Source organism: Triturus cristatus, chromosome 10 (assembly GCF_964204655.1).
Source record: "Triturus cristatus chromosome 10, aTriCri1.1, whole genome shotgun sequence".
NCBI classification, from domain to species: domain Eukaryota; kingdom Metazoa; phylum Chordata; class Amphibia; order Caudata; family Salamandridae; genus Triturus; species Triturus cristatus.
Genome location: NC_140593.1, coordinates 223,724,758 through 223,744,356, shown reverse-complemented (window position 1 = coordinate 223,744,356; position 19,599 = coordinate 223,724,758). Strand labels below are relative to the sequence as shown.

The 19,599-nt window shown below is 46.8% G+C and overlaps 1 protein-coding gene across 1 annotated transcript in view; it reads left to right on the top strand.

The window, feature by feature from the left end:
- Nucleotides 1-19,599, top strand: part of LOC146789239 (serum paraoxonase/arylesterase 2-like) — a 375,480-nt gene that overhangs the window by 346,381 nt on the left and 9,500 nt on the right. The gene's annotated exons all lie outside the window — the stretch shown is intronic.

The following is a 19,599-nucleotide window of genomic DNA, read 5'->3' as shown; positions in this document are numbered from 1 at the left end:
ACAATTGCCACAAAGAGCAATGCCCTCTACATTGGGTTTGTAGACTTCCAAACTGCTGTCAACAGTGTCTCAAGATCAACACTTTGGTCAAAGCTGAACGCCTGGGGAATTCCACCAAATCTACTGAAAGCCAGAATGGTGCTATACTTTAACACCTGGGTCAAAATAAAAGTCAGTGTGGATGGGCCACCATGGCAAGAATCATGACAAAGACATTCTTAAAGCAAGACTGTATATTAGCACTTGTATCATTCAACCTGTATCTGGCTGACCTCACAGCTTATCTGGAGATGGGGATGACATTTCCACCACAAATTCCCAGCACAAGAGTCCAATCGCTCCAGTACGCGGACAATACTGTGCTTTTCGATTTGACACCCCTTGGGATACAAAGACTCTTCAACGAACTTGCCGCTTAGTGTAGAACTAACCACTTGAAGATAAACATGGCAAAAGCCAGTTCACAAAGTGAACAAAAAGGGGGCATGGTTCATCTATGGGAGTAAACACAAGGAGATGATGGACGGAGCACTTAAACAATCTGGGTTGAATCCATTATTGTTCTTTAGCTCAATTCGCCACCTGAGTTCAGACCCAGATATATGCAAATCAGTCTTGACCCTGTGCCTCATGGGATCAGTCCAGCCCAATATGCCAATCCATGTCTTCCCTGAACCGGAAACAAGCATCCTGACACTGGTTTCAGGGTAACACACCTCTTCAGCCAAGCTAGCTTGAATACAGTGGCAAAGTAAGCAATGTCCATCATCTTCTTGTGTTTGCTCATCTAAGGGAGTGCCACCAAAGTTGAGGATACTCCTTGTCGAAAAAGCGCAGCGAAAGTCCAACAAATTCTATACTTGTTTTGTTGACCTGAAAGCAGCGTTCGACATGGTACCCCAAGAACTCCTGTGGCAAAAGGTGGCAAAATGGGGTATTGATTATGAACCAAGACTACTATGGGCCATAGTTAACCTGTATTCAGATACCTGGGTCCAGATTAAATTAGGAAATGGGGAAAGAACCACAGCCAGGATACCAACGCACATCGGTTTAAAAAAAGGATGCATGCTAGCTCCCAGCCTCTTCAATATATTTACCGCAGATTTTAGATAAAATGCTTGCAGAAGTTCAAAGCGATCTTACAAAGCTAGCTCAACGCCAAAGTAGAAGTTTGCAATATGCAGATGATATTGTTCTATGTAGCCAGACTCCAGCAGGCTTACAGCACCTGATCACAAAACTGTTGGAATGCACAGAGGAGCTTCGTCTATCGCTAACCAAAGTCATCTGCTTTTCAGCAAACACCGGGCCCAACATGAAAAAATATAAGTGGTATGCAGCAGGGAACAGCATAGAGCAAAGCGGCTCCTACAAATATCTGGAAGTAGTGGTTGGTTCAAGTTTTACACTCAAAGAACATCTAATTAAAAGAAAAGCACAGGCAAACAAAATATGCTTTGCATTAAACAATCCAAAGCAGAAAGTAAAGTGTCCATCAAGCTCCCACTTACTAAAATATATAGCTGCTAAGTTCCTTCCATCTATTACTTATGGCTGCTATATAAGGGCCATGGTGCAAGTTTTCTGAATCTCCAACAATCAGGCCTCTTTAAATCAGTATTCTGGATTCCGCAATTTATATCATAAGAACAGGTGCGCTTGGAATTTGAGTTATCAAACCAAGTCCCGGAAAGGCAAGCAGCGATAATAAAATTGTGCTGGAATTTAAGAGCAGCCCAAGAAGAGTCCTTGCTTGGGCATTGCGGGACAGAATTGAAGAACCAGCCAAAAGGAATGAAAGCCTGCCCAACAGTACTGGAAAATGCGCCAACCATGCTAAATCTGCACGAACCCAGTGATGCAAATTATAGCTTCTCTGCGTTTATAAAAATAGAAAACAATGCCGCAAAACAAAAAACTTGGTTAATGGATAAAGCTGCTCTAACAAAGAAAAAACACGGCTGGAGGGTTCTATCTTCATATGAGACCCGGACACCACAGCCGTACCTGGTCCAACACATAACGTCATCTGTTCAGCATTTTCTACTTTTGATCCGACTGGGAGCCTTCTGCTCAAAATATCTGGTCCCAACATGGAAACAAACATGGCCGTCCACCCAGTGCAGACTTTAGAACCAGGCGGAAGAGACACTCATACACCTTTTCTGTATCTGCCCATGTTAGAACCGGGGTCACCGATTCCGACACAGCAGCTTGGCGCGTGGCAGGAAGGCACCCGAAGGCAATGTGTTAAGCAGTTGTGCAGCACGCACTCGCACTGACTGAGTAATGCGCACGCAATGAAGAGACACCACACCAGGCTGTTTTATAAAACAAGACTCTTTATCTAAATCAAGTCAGAGCAGTCGATAGGGCAGATAATCTCAGAGCAACAGTAAATTCACTTCACTTCAAAACATGAGTAAATTCCTTCAAATACATCGGAACAGCAGAACTTCCTGCAGGTAAAAAGGCAGGAGTAACAACCTTCTCACTGCACGTATCACTGTAGGTAATGCAGTGCAGGTTAAACACATAGGCTTCAATGCATTCAGGTACATTCAATTCAACAAAGAGCTTCATGCAGGTTTGCAAACGACATGAGAACATTTCTTAAGGCACTTTCAATAGTGTACGATCCCTTGTGTGGGCATTCAACACCAAGAACACTTGGTATGCATGAACTCACTTTTGGCAATACTTCCCGGGTAGGGCAGGTCACACAGCTCCCTCCGCTATGCAGCACAAAGATTAACTCTTAATGGGGATGCAATCGGTGATCAGGCCAGATCTCTACCGGCCTTCTACATTCAATCAGAGAGGGAGCAGTCAGAGGAAGCACACTTTAGGCATCTGCCCCCCCTCAGTCACACTCAGCACGATGTTGAAAGGGGGCGCCGTCCCCTGGTTTCCCCACTCACCACTTGGTCTTTGCGGGGGAAGTTGCAGCCACAAATATCGCCGGACACCTCCTCCCCGGTCAGCCCGCTCCTCTCTGCACGTGGGGCTTTGGCCGGAGGAGGCAAATCGGCGCGCTGCTAAAGCTGGAAAAGTTACGGGCTCCCTTGAAGAGGGGGCGGAAAGACACTCCTCGATCCACCCGGAGCCTCGCAGATCCTCGCAGGTGCGGCCGACAGCAGGCCCCGGGCCTCCGTAGGCCTCGAGACCCGGGAGCCAATCACAGCGCGGCCTGAAGGGGGGGCGCGGCCAATGACGCGGCCGGCGCCCTGGTTGCTGGGCAACACCTCCTTTCCACGCAGCAGGCCTAGCGCGGCCTGGATTCAATGACTGCGGCTTTGATTTACGCGGTGCCTGGGCTGCGGCGGTGAATCGGGCCTCAGCTTCTCCTGGCTTAGCGGCGCCCGGGCTGCGGCGGTGATTCGGGCCTCAGCTTCTCCTGGCTTAGCGTCGCCCGGGCTGCAGCGGTGATCACGGCACAGCACTTCTTTCTTCAGGGACCCCGAGGTCGTGGCGGTGAGTTTCGCACACAGCGCTTCTCAGTACAGGGCACAGAGACCGCAGCGGTGATCCTGGGCAGAGCGCTTTGTTATCTCCTAGCGCGGGGGGCGCAGCAGTGATTTTTGGACACAGCGCTTACACACTTCCAAGCGCAGGGGCTGCGGCGGTGATTCTGGGACACAGCAGGAGTGCGGTGCTCAGCGCTCAGCAGGGTAGGCAGTTCCTTCAGGCCAGCAGCCGCATGGACAGCCAATTCGGGTAGTGCAGCGCTAGGGGAGCACAGCGCTTGTAGCAGGATGCAGGCTATGGAAGCCCAGCGCTTAGAAGCACGGCGCTTTACCTGGTGATCCCCCAGTAGTAGCAGTGCTCACAGGGTCCTCAGTGCTTCAGTCCCAGCGCAGGTGGTAGTGACATCTTGGTTACGGTTTCTTTGGTTGCAGTATCTTGGGGGAAAGGGTAGGGGTTTGAGTTGGCAGGCACAAGAGGGAGGATGGTTCCCTGCGGCACACTGGAGTTTGTCTCCTGGGTTTCCCCCTCACTAGGCAAGGTCAGCAGGCTGACAGAGCCCCTCAGCTATCTTGGGTACAGCAGGGCCTAAGCTCAGTCAGACTCAGTAGTGTAGGTTCCCCCCTAGGCCTAACAGCCTATACTCCGGCAGAGGTTTCCCCAGGTCCAGTGGTGCCCCAACTGACTAGTTAGGTTTCCTTCCTTTCCTCTTATACCCCTAGGTCAGGTGACCCTCCTGAAAGGCGGCAAAGTATAACTCCTCCCTGGGCTGGAAGGTTCCAGGGGCTTCTACCATGTCTGTCTATGTGACAAAAAGACGGGACGGCAAGGATACAGTAGCAGTATGTCCCAGCCTGATCCTAACTACTGGTGCGTGTATGTACAATGGCCACTCCGCAGTAGCAGGGGCCTGTGGCAGCCATTTTATTAGGGGAGAGCACCTGCACCTCAGCACTGTTTGGCAGTGGTAAGGCGCCCAGAGGCCTAGGTCCAACAAAAAGATGGTGGCAGAAATGAGGCAAAAAGGGGAAAAAACGGGGTAAGACCCCCCCTAGGGCTGACTGGTCTAACAGCCCAGCTGTGAACAATTTTGAGATGGCATTTTCTACTTCGTACTTTCCGTTCTCTCCAAGTTATATCATGCCGACCAGCAGTAATGGCATTATTTAACAGCAAGTCGTTACAGACTTCATGTAGGGTAGCTAAATATTTGAAACAAGTCAGCACTTTACTACAAAAATCAAACTAATAGCGCTTAATTCTGTGTTTCTTACCATATGGCTGCCACTTTACATCTGCACACTTTGCATAATCTCAATCTTGGCTGTGCTATAAAGGGCTCAGTATAGAAGGACAGCCTTCATCTGGCATTAATAAGTACGCTGCACTTTTTTCCCCTTGTTTAAATGCCTTTAGTACTAAGTTGATACGCATATTTGCAATTTTGCACATGAATTCTAACTATGAAATTGAGGATGATTAGCATCCAGCACCAATTTGTACACAAGTTATATTTCTCTTGGATTTTAGATGTTTCTATTTTTTATTATATTGAAAATGTAAATAGGAATGTTTGTCAAATTGATGATTTCAAGCCAAAATTGTAATGGTTTTAATTAACTATACACAATAAATTCCTTCTTCTCAGTCTTGATCCTGTGCCTCATGGGAACAGTCCAGCGTGAACTGCCAAGCCAGGTCTTCCCTGAACTAGAAGCAAGCATCCTGGGGCTGGTTTCGGGGTAACACCCCTCATCAGCCGGGCTAGCTTGAATCCAGTGGCAAAGTGAACAGTGTCTATCATCTCCTTGTGTTTGCTCATCTAATGGAGTGCCACCAAAGTTGAAGATACATACAAATACCTGGGACTATGACTAAACCACAGGGGCCGCATTGAACCCCACATCAATGCTCAGCAGATGGTAGCAAACTCCCTGGAATGGGCCTTCCACAAACTGCGTTAGTCACTGGTGAACCCCGACCTATGACCCCTGCTAAAGGTGATGGGCTGCAAATTTCTTCCTACATATGGTGCAATGCTATTTAGAAAAAAAAAAAGCAAACTGCCACAGTCCACCTGTTTTTGAAGTGTCTTTGTCCTTCCCAACTGCACATCACATGCCCAGATCCGACAATTGTTCTGCCTGTCCTTGCAGCACTGAATACTGGAGTCAAAGTTTTTAGCTTACAGTCTCAAAGCCAAACAGGTGAAGAAAAATACTTTGAAAAATATAATCTGGAAAGTGATAAGCACCTCACCGACAAGTTGGCACAAGTACTTAAATCTTGCCCTGGACACACTGATGGCATTAGAGATCTGGCATAGTGGTGTCCCTGCAACCATAGCTACTAAACTAAGGACCAAGCAAGCAAAACTAATGTTGAGGGAACAGGATGCTCTGGCCAATAAGAAACTGGTTCATGGCAGCTGGGACCCCACATTGTATGACTAAGGGGTTTTGCCCACTTACCTCTCTCTGCCTTTCAGTCCAGTCTTGAAACAACAGCTGATGAGACCGCAATTTGGACTAATCCTGCTGAGAACCTATTGGTACAGCCAGAGGAATCTTGACGAGTCTGACAGACCATGCAGTTTTTGTGGAAAAGAAGAGGTATCACTGACACATAGTCTCTGCATCTGTGAATAGCTGCCCCAGCTAAGAAAATTCTGGCTGTGACTGATATGGCACTCTTTAAATCCAGGACTTACCATGGAAGTTTGCCTGAGAAGTGGCTCATCGCAGCTGGCAGCCCGATTTCTAGCAGTTGATGAAAATGGCTCGAGCACCACCCATCAGTGCATTGGACCCTGATTCCTCAAACATTCCTCTAAACACTAAAAGTTTTAACACACCCCACTGACAAACTAAGCAAAAACATTGCATCTCTAAGTATCCAATCTTGCTGTGGGTTTAGCCATGGAATGTACAATGGTGACTAAATCAGCACGTTATGCCTCTGAAAGTACTTCAATTTAATGCACTTCAACTGGGTTCGGTGTTGAAACATAGATTAGGGTTACGGGGACCATCCCCAGAACACTTTGTCTTGCCGCGGATCCCGCCTTGTAGCCTATACTTGGGACGAGCTTTATCCTTTAGGTTCTTAAAAGCACTTTAATTCACTCCACTTTAACCTGGCTGACACTGAAATATAAAGTGGGGACAAAAGAGAGTAAGTCAGGCAGTGGTTGTAAGGGATTCCTTCTGCCTTCTTTTTAAACTATCAACTTTTTAAACTGTTATTTTTTATGTCTGCCCTCACTGGTTGGCAGATAATGCTTTCCATAAAAAGTTGTTTTTTAACTGTATTTTTGAAAAAGCATGGTATTTAGCTTTTATTTGCCAGTAGTCAACTTTGTACTCTGCTCGCCAGGCAGCTTGGAGCCCACTGTAATCATTTTAATTAATCGCACAATGAAGAATTTACCTGTCAGCATCCAAATAAACCTTTAATTTATTTAAATAACTGGACATGCACATTAAATAAAAGAGATGAGAGACAGAAACCCATGAGGGATCCCATATTTCTCCTTTGCATTTGACTAACCCATAAATAAAAGGACGAAACCAGACTGAGGTAGCTTTCATTTCTTTAAGAGAGAGCCTCGCCTGGCAGTTTGGGGCAAATTGATCCCATGGTCCCAGGTCTAGCTCTCCTCATGATGGTGCATCGCTCCTGCATTCGCCTCTCCTTGATTGCCTTGCTTTGGTAGTGCTTTCTTTCCTTGTTTCACCCATTTTCTTTGTACTTTTTCTGTTGTTTCTATATTTCTTAGTGCTTTCTCCCCTTGCTGTATAAGATTTCTTTGTGCCTTCTATCCTTGTTTCCACCATTTTCTCCTATTTCACTAATTGTTTTAGTGCTTTTTCTCCTTGTTTCCCTCGTTTTTGCTCTTTGCTGCTCTCCTCAGCCTCCCATTCCCGCTGGCTGCTGTTTTTCCTGCCTCCCGCCTAGCCCCACCCACCTCCTCCCGGCATCCCTCCCCTAAGACGCTCCAAAGGCAAGCCCATGTTCAACCATCCGTGCCTGGACCATACCCTCACCAGGACCCCTGGTCCCCTGCCCACCCATAAATACAATAACATCATCCTCCATGCCCTGAGCACCAAACGACCCCTTGAACGCTGCTGCTGCTGCTACACCACACCACACTGTATGGCAGGACTACTCTCCTGCACCAAATGCACCTTCTCCTGCACCAGCACAACCCCCAGCTGGCCACAAAGCACCCAACCACAAGCGACACACCGAATCCACTGCCTACTCCTCAACATGGGCTCGATGTGTAAGCATTCCACTGAAATATGGGACCTCATAGCCACCCTCGCACCTGACATCATCTTCCTCACCTAGATCTGGCTGCACCCCACATCAGCCCCAGACATTGTCATAGTGAATCCCCGAAGGATATAAAATCACTCAACAGGACCACACCAACAGGCCGGAAGGAGCAACAGCCATCATCCACAAAGAGACCATACAGTGAACCACCACCACACCCTCAACAGCACATGCTGGTAGGTGTGCTTCAACCATTTAGTAAACTTGTTGACCCAGGTATAGCGGCATCTAATCCCACAATGGATGAAGGTATAGCTGATGTGAATGGGGCCAGTTAGTTGTCAAAATTAGATCTCAACATGTGTGTGGAATTCCAGCCAGAGGCAGACACCTTTTCTGTTTCGAAGATTTGTTTATTCAATCTTCTTTTTAAGGCAAAGCAAAAATACAAGACAAAACATAAAGTTTAGGCCAGTCCATTTGGTTTCACACTCCCTTGTCATCAGGAATTCGGTAGTAAGCTCCCGGTGGTTGGTCCTCCACTTCAGGTAGTTGAACAGGATACCGAATGTGAAATGAAAGAAAATATAACAACCGTCACTCTGGACTCTTTTGCATTCTCATGTGCTGAGGGGGAAGGAGTGAGGGAAGAGCACTCGAACCGTCACCAACGCCGTACACAAAAATGGTGATGTGAATAAACAACCAAAGAGAAAACACAACACTTTCATTTCGGGAGGTTCTAGGGATTTAAAGCTAGATTATGGCTGCTTGCTGGGGACCTCTTCTTAAACCAGCCCGCACTCTAGAACGTACCTCTGGGAGCCACGCTCCTCTGTGAGAGTGGCTGATGGTCTCGTGGTACCGGATCGGGTCCGGCTCCCGTTCTTGGTTCCTCCGTGGATGGCAGCTCTGGGGCTTCGGCGTCTCCTGTTCTTCAAGGTGTAACGAGGCTTGGTCGGCGTTTTCCTCCGATTCTGCAATTCCTCTCCAGCTCCTCCTGGTCTCACAGCTTCCGTGGTCCCAATAAGCGACGTCCTCCTCAGGTCCCGTACTGGTTAAAAAGGCCGCTTCCTCAACCTCCGGTACTCTCATTGGTGCATGTGACCCGGTCACGTGAGCTGGCTGCCCCTCCCGGAAGAGAAAGGGTGTTGAACTAAAGGGGCCGCTGCAATCCTGATTTAGCGTGTCCCATGGTGACTGTAAAAGAAGCACAGGCGAGACGTAAGGAGGCAGTTGGTCATCCTCTCCTTCTCTTAACTTGTCCCTGGTGAGCGTCTTCTGACAACGTGATACCACCAACTTCAGCTAACAGAGGAAAGTCAGTACATAACCACTTTCTCCACACACTTGGTTTAGCACAGATACAAGTGATTAAGCTTTGGCATTTCTTCAGCTATGTGTGTGTTCCAGAATACCACGAGAGAGACCCTGTCTGGATTGCAAAGTGTCATGAATTTAAGTGACTGTATGATAAGGACACGCAGGTGTTAATGCCCCACCAGCACACCTATGCTTTCACTTAAAAATTAATACAACATTCATTTATTAAAAAAATGCCAGAATTGCTTCTTTTGCTCTAACTCCATGTTGTGGTGCTAGATGCAACGATCATGTAGTTGAAGTACTGGGTATTTTAAGCCCAGCGGTGCAGGGGACACACCCTATGACTTCGGGGTTCTTCCTGTTTCAGACCTACAGAAACACAGAGTCTTCTGGGTGAAGTCAAAGATCAGTTTATTGGCTGCAGACCAATTACAGGCGTCCTAGAAGTACAACAGCGTGTATGTTCTCAGGAGACTGCTAAAAATCACAGAAACAAGCTTCTTCTTAAATACAGATTTTCCTGCCTCAGGCATGCATTCCTAGGTTTATGGCATGGTCATATAAAGTGTACATTACAAACGAAAAAGCAGAGTCATGATGACCATCCCACATTTCAGTGAAGCCAGCCCGCAATTATTTACACAGTAAAGCTCAGATCCCACATCAGATATCGATAGGCCCCAATAAACATGAGCATCTCCTGTTTTGGGAAACAAGCCATAAAGCAGGAACAGCAATGTGTGAAAGAGAGTAGCCGGAGGCTTGTGTAGGATGAAAAGACTTTATGGTGTGTCAAGCCCTGATGCTAATCACAGGTGGCCAGAGGACGGGGAACTCGTGAGACCAGTTTGACCTGGGGCAGCGGAGCCCAGCTGTCCAGGTCACAGAGAAGTCAAGGAAAGGCACATGTGCTCTAAAAGACCCGTTTTAGCTTCATACTATATAGCCTATGTGAGGGCAACCATAAGATGGCCACCGATACAAAATGGAACCCACGTAGTGATGTGAAATAACGTATACACAGTGCATTCATAGCTAAAATGTTACAGAAAGCACTCGTACATACCGCATTAACCATTCGCGGTTCACTATTACCGAGATAGACAGGGGTAGGGCCCTATCTCCTACGCGGTCCCAAATTCTAAAGTACGACAGACCCTCCTTTTGCCCTTACATAGGCAATAACTATACTCATTTCAATCCGAGTCTAGGTCAATATTCACGAAGTCATGGAGATGTTGCTGTAGCATCATCCTATTACTTAGCTCGTCCCTCGATACAGGTTTCCTTACACATAATGTAGCACAGAGGCCACATATCGCAGGAGCACACTGTATGCACAGACAGAACAGGAAAAGGATGGCTAAGATCATTCCAATGACCATCAGAACTTTCCAACCCCAGGCAGATATCAGTTCCCAGAACCATCCCACCAGTGACCAATCTCCTTTATCCACGTGTATGGACTCAGATATTTTATGCAGTTTGGAGATGGCTTGATAAACTGTTGGAGCGTTATCTGGTATGAAAATGCAACAACTGGATTGGATAACCTTACATACCCCACCGCGGTCTGCAAGTATGACGTCTAGAACCATGCGGTTCTGCAAAGTCATGAGGCGATCCGCTTGGAGCTCAGCTGTCAAATTACCAAGGGCACCAGCCGTGACATTAACAGTGGATTCAACCACACGAGTCAGTTGTCTCAGGTTCCTACTATTAACCATAGGTCCCCAAAACGGCAGGAAACCCAAAAAGAAGTCTCCCGCTTCCTGACCGGCAGTATCCTCCTTACTAATCACGCCTCTCACAACTCTGGTCTTGTGATAGTCAGAGGCGGCAGTAAATGTTGGCGGTAGCAGATTTGCAATATAACATGTGCCCGAGAAGTCAGGGGGCAATCATGTATATGCTCGGTCATTGCAGATAAAATATGTACCCTTGGCAGCCAAAATCGCAGGGGAAAACTGTGACGGAAAAGTGTACGTTTCAGTACAGTCACTTCTTCCCAGTTGAGCTCTAGGATTCTGACCATTACCTTGCAAACAGAACCGACCTATGTGGGGTACGACCCAGATTGGGGATGAGATTTTCCGCTGTCTTTCACCTAGACTAATACTATACCCCGTCGCGTTCCACCCTACATAAGCTCTCAGCTCTTCTTTGGGAATGGATGAGTATGCATCGATATCTCTACTCATATCGGCAACTCCTTTCACTAAAGCTTTGTTATTGGTGCTAGGTCTGATGGAACGCGGTTGTCGCGGGGAGTACGCATCTAGTGCATAGAGAAACATGGTCTGGAATGCCCATGACGATCCATTGTAACTGAACGGCAGCACCAGATAGGGAATACCCTTATTAATGGTATGTGGCATTAAACCACACACCCAGCAATTTGTCGTATTCATGACTAGTTGGTGCTGGTGCAGGAGTTGAATAAACGAGTTATTCACAAACTCTGACCGTCTAGCTTGTTCATGTTCAGGCAGAGGGTGAAAAGAGTGTGAGGAGATAGTAGGAGGAGGCATAGGCTGTACAGTGGGTGCAATAGGCTCTTGAGAGGAGAAGAATACAAATCCTACAGTAAACACTATCATGCTACACAATACAAACAGGCATAATACTACAAAACGTTTGCGTGTCATGATTTTACACATTCTTGTTTTAAAGTTCATTTCCTCAGTGAGTCTCTCCATCTTACAAAACTCCATCCTCTAATCGTGCGGCTCGCGGCGGGTGAGTATCTTCTGCTAAGGAGTACGCCTGTCAGTCCAGGGAACGCCCTAGACCAACCAGAACCGTCGACCTAACGTCTCCGGCCTGTACCCCAAAGTCTTGGCACCGCGACCCTGCGGCTGAACCCGGATGGTGGTTCGAAAAACAAAAATCAAGAAAGTCCTTCAGATGGGAGAGCTCTGGTTATCCAAAAATAAAAGGGTAAAGGAAAAGAATATTTATTTGTCCGTGGGCCTGGGCCTCAGATTGTAACGAAAACGGCCAGGCACTGTTTGATCTTGAAACAAGAGTTCAGGGTCTGTAGTGTCCAATCGAGCTGACGGTGGCACAGCTTCTTGCAAAATATCGTCACTTTCCTGCGCTGAAGCTGTGCCTTTTATGCGTGCATCACTGAATGGCACAAAACGAGGTACAGTGTCTGCTTCAGAGTCTGCGATACCCTCCTGGACCCACTGGTCATATGGCAGAGGCAAAGGGATCCTCTTCACGTGGGCGCCGTGGATCCAGTTTTTCTTCCCCTTCACTCGAACAGCTGATCTTGTCGACAGCAGCACGAGGTGAGGGCCAAGCCAGCGGGGCTCCTCGTTGGTCTTCCGCTGAAAATTCTTCACGAGGATCCACGTGCCTGGTTCGATAGGGTGTCCAGGAGCTCCAGAAGCCGGGGGGAGAGTATCATGCACCTGTTGGTGTAAAACACGCAGTTTAACTGTCAATTCGTGCAAGTAATCAAACAGTACCGGATGCTCGATCTCACTGAATTTCATCGGTCTTGGCACACCCCAAACATTGGCCGGGCGTCCAAAAACGACCTCGTAGGGACTAAGTCCCACTCGTGAGTGTACGGTCATTCTGGTGGATAGGAGTGCTAGAGGCAGAGCGTCAGGCCATTTAAGACCTGAGCTTGCTTGGATTTTGGCCAGTTTAAGTTTGAGGGCACCATTGTAGCGCTCTACTAGTCCAGCTGATTGGGGGTGGTTTGCAGCGTGAAACTTCTGCCTTATACCTAATCCCTCACACACATTCTTCATCACTTTACCCACAAACTCACTCCCATTATCACTCCACACCATTCTTGGCATTCCAAATCTAGGGAAAAATTCCTTCACAAGTGCTTTGGCTGTGGATAGAGCAGTGTTATCTTTTAGAGGATAGGCCTCTATCCATTTTGAGAAAGCGCAAACAACCACCAATACATATTTCAGGTTGTTGCATCTTTCCATGTGGATAAAATCTAGCTGCAAAACTTCAAATGGATATGATGGAGGCGCAAAATGACCAGCTGGAGTTGGGGTTCCCCTACCAGGGTTGTACTTCAAGCATACCACACAATTCTTGACCACATTCTCTGCACACTTAGGAATTCCAGCATTCTGCCATACTGGAGCCAACAACTTACAGATTCCTTTCGTACTGATGTGTGCCATTCCATGTGCCATAGTAACCACTGGAAGCACATATGCATCAGGTAAAAACCATCGCCTATGTTCTGACAAATCAATCCAACAACCATTCTCATCCAACTTACCCATACTTTCTCTCCACTTGCTTAACTCTTTCTCTGTGGCTTCAGCTTGAAGGGACTTTACACTTTCTATTGTGTTTTCACACATTCCAACATCACCAACCCATCTGGCAGGGCCTGCAACATACATTCGAGTCTTCACATCTTTTGCTGTTTCTTTCGCGACTTCATCAGCAAACGCATTACCACGACCAACATCATCAGTGATTTTCTTGTGCGCACTGCATTTCATAATCGCAACTTGTAACGGTAGGGTCAGTGACTCAAGGAGATCATTCACCAACTTGCCATTCTGAATCTTAGCTCCATGCGAAGTCAGGAACCCACGTTCCTTCCACAATCGCCCAAAACTGTGAGCCACGCCAAAGGCGTACTGGCTGTCTGTATATATATTCACTCTCATACCTTCAGACAACACGCACGCTCTCGTAAGAGCAATCAATTCTGCTGCTTGAGCCGAATTTTGTGGCACACGCGCAGTTTCAACAATCGTGTGCAAAGTCGTGATAGCATATGCAGCAGTCGTATCACCATTCGGAAGCTTGAAACACGAACCATCCACCCATAAAGTACCATCACACTCAGTCAGGGGAGTATCTTTGAGATCTACTCTCCCTTTCGTTTCTTCCTCTGTTCTGAACAGACAATCATGTTGCTCTATCTCATCTAGGTCTGCTGGAATTGGTAATAGTGTAGCTGGATTCAACGTGTTGCATCTCTTTATGTGTATATGGTTTGCTAACAGTGTCAGCTCATAGCCAGATAATCGCGCACTAGTTAAGTGTTGTGTCTTGGTCCTGTTTAACAATGTGTCCACGGCATGTGGGACCATGACAATCAATGTATTATCCATTACTAGGCCAGCAGACTGTCGAATAGACATGGCTGCAGCGGCTGTGGCTCTCAGACAGCTTGGCAATGCCCTCGCTACAGGGTCCAAGGTTGATGAAAAATACGCGCATGGACGCGGTCTGTCGCCAAAAGGCTGTGTTAACACTGATAATGCACAACCATCTTTCTCGTGAACATACAATGTAAAAGGCTTGCTGTAGTCAGGGGTACCCAACACAGGAGCTGAACACAATGCATTACGCAATTCCAAAAAACTTTTCTGACACTCTTCAGACCATGGAATAGGATTCGGTGTGTCTTTGCATGTTAATGCTAACAAAGGTTTTGCCAACAAAGAAAAACTTGGTATCCAATGCCTACAGTATGAAGTAATGCCCAAGAAAGCACGCACTTCTCTCTGTGTTCTTGGCACACTCAACTGTGCAATGTCTTGAATTCTTTCTGGGGTCAATTTCCTTCCCTCCTTTGATAAGAGATGACCTAAGTAGGTCACCTCTTGTCGACAATATTGCAGCTTTGAGAGAGACACTTTGTGATGGAATGCAGACAAATGACGCAACAATGACAAGGTAGCTTATTTGCAAATCTTTTCAGTATCCGCGGCGATCAGTAAATCGTCGACGTACTGAATGAGGATAGCGCCATTAGGTAAAACAAGTGCATCAAGCTGCGCTTTTAAAGCCTGACTGTATATTGATGGACTCTCACAGTAGCCCTGGGGAGCGCGTTTGAAGCGGAAGCTGCGACCTCCTAAACTGAAGCCAAAAATGTCTCTGCTCTCCTCTGCAATTGGGATGCTAAAGAAAGCATTCTTTAGATCGATCACTGAGAACCATGCAGCGGAGGCTGTAATCATGGTTAACAAGGTAGTTATATCAGGGACAACTGGAAACTGTGGTACAACAATCTTATTAACCTCTCTAAGATCAATCACAAATCTGTAAACAGGTGGCTGTGAAGGGTCCGTTCGTTTTAAGATAGGTAAAACAGGACTATTGCAAACGTTGCCTCTCGTCTCTTCAATTACACCCTTCCTGATCAAATCGCTGACAATTTCTAACAACGCTTTCTGACCTTCATTGGAGATCTTATACTGGGGAATACGTGGCAATCTGACATTGGCTTTTAAAGTGACCACATATGGCGGTATTTCCAAAAGACCCACATCATTGGGACCAGTAGCCCAAAGGGCATCCGGAAGGAATGACAATTCAGGTGGCATTGCTGTTTTAGACAAATACATCGGGGAAATCACTTTCTTGCCTAATGTAAGTTGTACTCCTGAAGGAGAACAATATAGCGTTGCATGCAATCTTTTTAGCAAATCCAAGCCTAGCAAATTTTCACCACAACCTGTTGTTAGGATGAGGGGTGCTTTTAGCTCACAAGGTCCAACAGAAAGTGACATAGGACTAGAAATCGGGTTCCTAACTGGGGCACCAGAGAAACCTACTGAGACATTCATTTCGCCAGACAAAGGCGCACCAGGGAGTTTTGAATGCATGATTGAACTCTTCGCAGCACCAGTGTCCAGCAGAAAGGGCTCCGTTACATTCGCTGTAGTTACTTTAACATAGGGTCCACTCTGATCCACTGGCACTGACACAACTCCCTCTCTCTGTCTACGGCTGTCCTAGTAATCATCATCTTCTACATTGTCATCTTCTGCATAATAATCGTTATTGTAGTACTGAGCTGTATTACCAGTCGCGTTGGCTTGCTGATCAAAGCTATTCATGGTATTTTGAGGCGGAAGAGGACGCGCGTTCCGGGGAATATTTCCACGCCCTCTGCCTCTAGGAGCTTGCTGACCACCTCTACCTCTTGCGCCATACGCATTACTGTTACGCTGCATTAATTTAGGGCAACTATATTTAAAATGACCTTCCTCTTTGCAATATGAACATTGGTTGGGACCTAGAGGGATTCGTGGTTGATAATACCCATTCATTTGCTGATTATTCTGAAACTGTCGGGGCTGGTGATAGACACCTTGTGTTTGCCTATAATTATTCTGTCCTCCACGTGGCGGATAGGCCTGCTGCAAAAGGACCTTTGTCTTTAGTTCTTTCGTTTTCTTATCCGTTCTATCCTTCTCATCTTTGTCTCTATTCTCATAATACTGTGCAGTAGCCAGTATTTGCGCTGAAGAGAAAACAGCCCAAGAACTTTCTGAGTCTTTAAGTTTCTTACACAACTCGGGGAGTAGATTCTGTACAAATTTATCGACAAATAACCGTTGGCCACCTTCAGTGCTCATGTCTTGACCACTGTGGTCGATAAACGTTTCTTCAAACCTGGTGAAGAAATCAGACACTGTCTCATCTTTCTTCTGCTTACATGCGGACAGTTTGTCCCAATTTACGTGCATCGCGGGCATTATAGTCTTCATGTATGTAATAATTCTACCAGGGAGCGCTGCAATGAGGGGCTCAGGTTTTGCACCACCAACTTGTCTAGCGTCTGCAGCAACGATATTAGCCCATGTATCACCCAATTCTGCAGCGTGATCTATATTACGAATGGATCCCCATAAAGGCTGTGGAACCACATTCCCAAACAGCATATCTATATCAGCCAAATTCATTACACATGATTCTGCAGTTTGGGACAACTCCTTATAATATCCTGCAGGGTTTTTACGGGCATCAGGCAATGTCTGTTTAAGTGCTAACACCTCAGATCTCTTCCACGGGACATGCACCCAAACACGCTGAAAATGTGCTAAGACAGGTGGATTAGCATTTGGATCAGCAGGTCTCCAAACTGGGGGGACTTCACGCATCGGATATTGTCGCGCTTTTACCTCCTTCCCTACAGGGAAATCCTGGTCAAACAATGATTGCTGACAATCGCCATTTCTGAGGGACAGTAAAGTCGCAACTGCTTTATCTACATTGGGGCCCACAATTACACCTGTTCCGAAATCAAATCGCACTCGACATAATTCCTGTGGGTTTGGGTTTGCACCCTTATCCTCCAATTCCTCACAGAGGAATTTACACATTTTATCAAAGACATACCTCTGTTTTGGGGCATCCCATTGGTGAAAAACGTTAACAACCTGTTCCACATCATAGAGTGAAGGGGAACCAATCCACCTACGCGCCAGATGATCTAACACCTCTTTCTCTTCGGGACCAGGTAGCTGACTACGCAATTGCTTACGCTGTAAACCAGGAGTCGCACTAGATGACCCAAAGAGAGGCGACATTAGACTAGTAACTACATTAGCTAGTCGTTGTCGTGCTGAAGGAGAAGTTGAGGCGAAAACAGGGGGATAGACAGAGGGAAGAAAAACAGATTCAGATACAGGTACCGAGGTAATGTAAGACGGAGCACCAGGGGAAGCCGCTGGCGCGCTAGGCAAAGTCGCAGGAAGCGCGGGGGTAACAGGTAGCAAAACTGGCGGCGCTTGAGAGGGCTGCACTGCAGGGATAGGAGCCAGCTGAAGAGGAGCTGGCGGCTGCGGGAAGGCTTGCGGCATATTTACTGGAGGCTGCACATTTACAAGCTGTGGAGGCGCGGTGGCATTCTGCGCATATGGAGGTGGCGAACTTAACAAATGGGACATTAGGGAATCATTTTCTTTCTCTTTTGTCTCATCTTGCACAAGGGGCGATAAAACAGGGTAACATTTATCAATCCCTAGTTTGCGCTGCCTGTGTAACTGCTCATTCATTTGTTCCTCCTCATTATCTTTAAATTGCACAGCTGCTTGCATCACTGACATACCTCTTTCTCTCTTATCCCTTTTCGCTAGCTTTATTTCCTTCTGTTTGGCTTCCTTTCGCCATAGGCGGAAAGAATCAAACATCGCCGGCCGGGCTTTCTTTTTAAACAATTTAACTTCCAAATTATCTAAGATATCTGTATCGAAACTACCGTTTTGGGGCCATTTTAAAACACCGTCCTTTCTGGTGTATCGGATCCATATTTCATTATATGCAATGGGGCCCACGCCATGTTTTACATAAAGCTCATAAGTAGGAGTTCCAATTGGAGGAACCGGACATGAATCCTCTAACTGGAAATCCCTTCCACAACCCAAACAAAACAATCTACAAAATACACTAGAACCAGGCATCTTCGCTCACTAGTCTAGTTTCAAACGTCAAAGGATTATCAGATACGATAGTCTCGTGAATACACGAGTCCTCTGGCTTTGGGACTTGCAAGCACCAAATCGAAATGATCCCGAAGGATACCAAATTCAAACTGGGAGACGCTCCACTTATACTTAACTGAATATTGATGATCGATGGCGTCACCAGAAGACTCTCTCGATTGTTTCGCTCTACCAAAATCGTCAAGGGTCCAAAACAGGGCGATTAATCAGGGCAGCAGTCCTTCGTAGCCGTCGGGACGCGGAGAACCTCGCAAAAAAGACCTTCGGACCACGTCGACAAGCAGGGGTCGATGAAGTGGCGGCCTTCCTCCAGAATTTCCACACGAAGCTCCTCACGAACCTCTGGCTTGGACCGGTACCGCTGAAATCGTCCCGAGTTGGGCGCCAACTGAAGTACTGGGTATTTTAAGCCCAGCGGTGCAGGGGACACACCCTAGGACTTCGGGGTTCTTCCTGTTTCAGACCTACAGAAACACAGAGTCTTCTGGGTGAAGTCAAAGATCAGTTTATTGGCTGCAGACCAATTACAGGCGTCCTAGAAGTACAACAGCGTGTATGTTCTCAGGAGACTGCTAAAAATCACAGAAACAAGCTTCTTCTTAAATACAGATTTTCCTGCCTCAGGCATGCATTCCTAGGTTTATGGCATGGTCATATAAAGTGTACATTACAAACGAAAAAGCAGAGTCATGATGACCATCCCACATTCCAGTGAAGCCAGCCCGCAATTATTTACACAGTAAAGCTCAGATCCCACATCAGATATCGATAGGCCCCAATAAACATGAGCATCTCCTGTTTTGGGAAACAAGCCATAAAGCAGGAACAGCAATGTGTGAAAGAGATTAGCCGGAGGCTTGTGTAGGATGAAAAGACTTTATGGTGTGTCAAGCCCTGATGCTAATCACAGGTGGCCAGAGGACGGGGAACTCGTGAGACCAGTTTGACCTGGGGCAGCGGAGCCCAGCTGTCCAGGTCACAGAGAAGTCAAGGAAAGGCACATGTGCTCTAAAAGACCCGTTTTAGCTTCATACTATATAGCCTATGTGAGGGCAACCATAAGATGGCCACCGATACAAAATGGAACCCACGTAGTGATGTGAAATAACGTATACACAGTGCATTCATAGCTAAAACGTTACAGAAAGCACTCGTACATACCGCATTAACCATTCGCGGTTCACTATTACCGAGATAGACAGGGGTAGGGCCCTATCTCCTACGCGGTCCCAAATTCTAAAGTACGACATAGTGCTACTTGCAGGTAGTGCTTAATTCG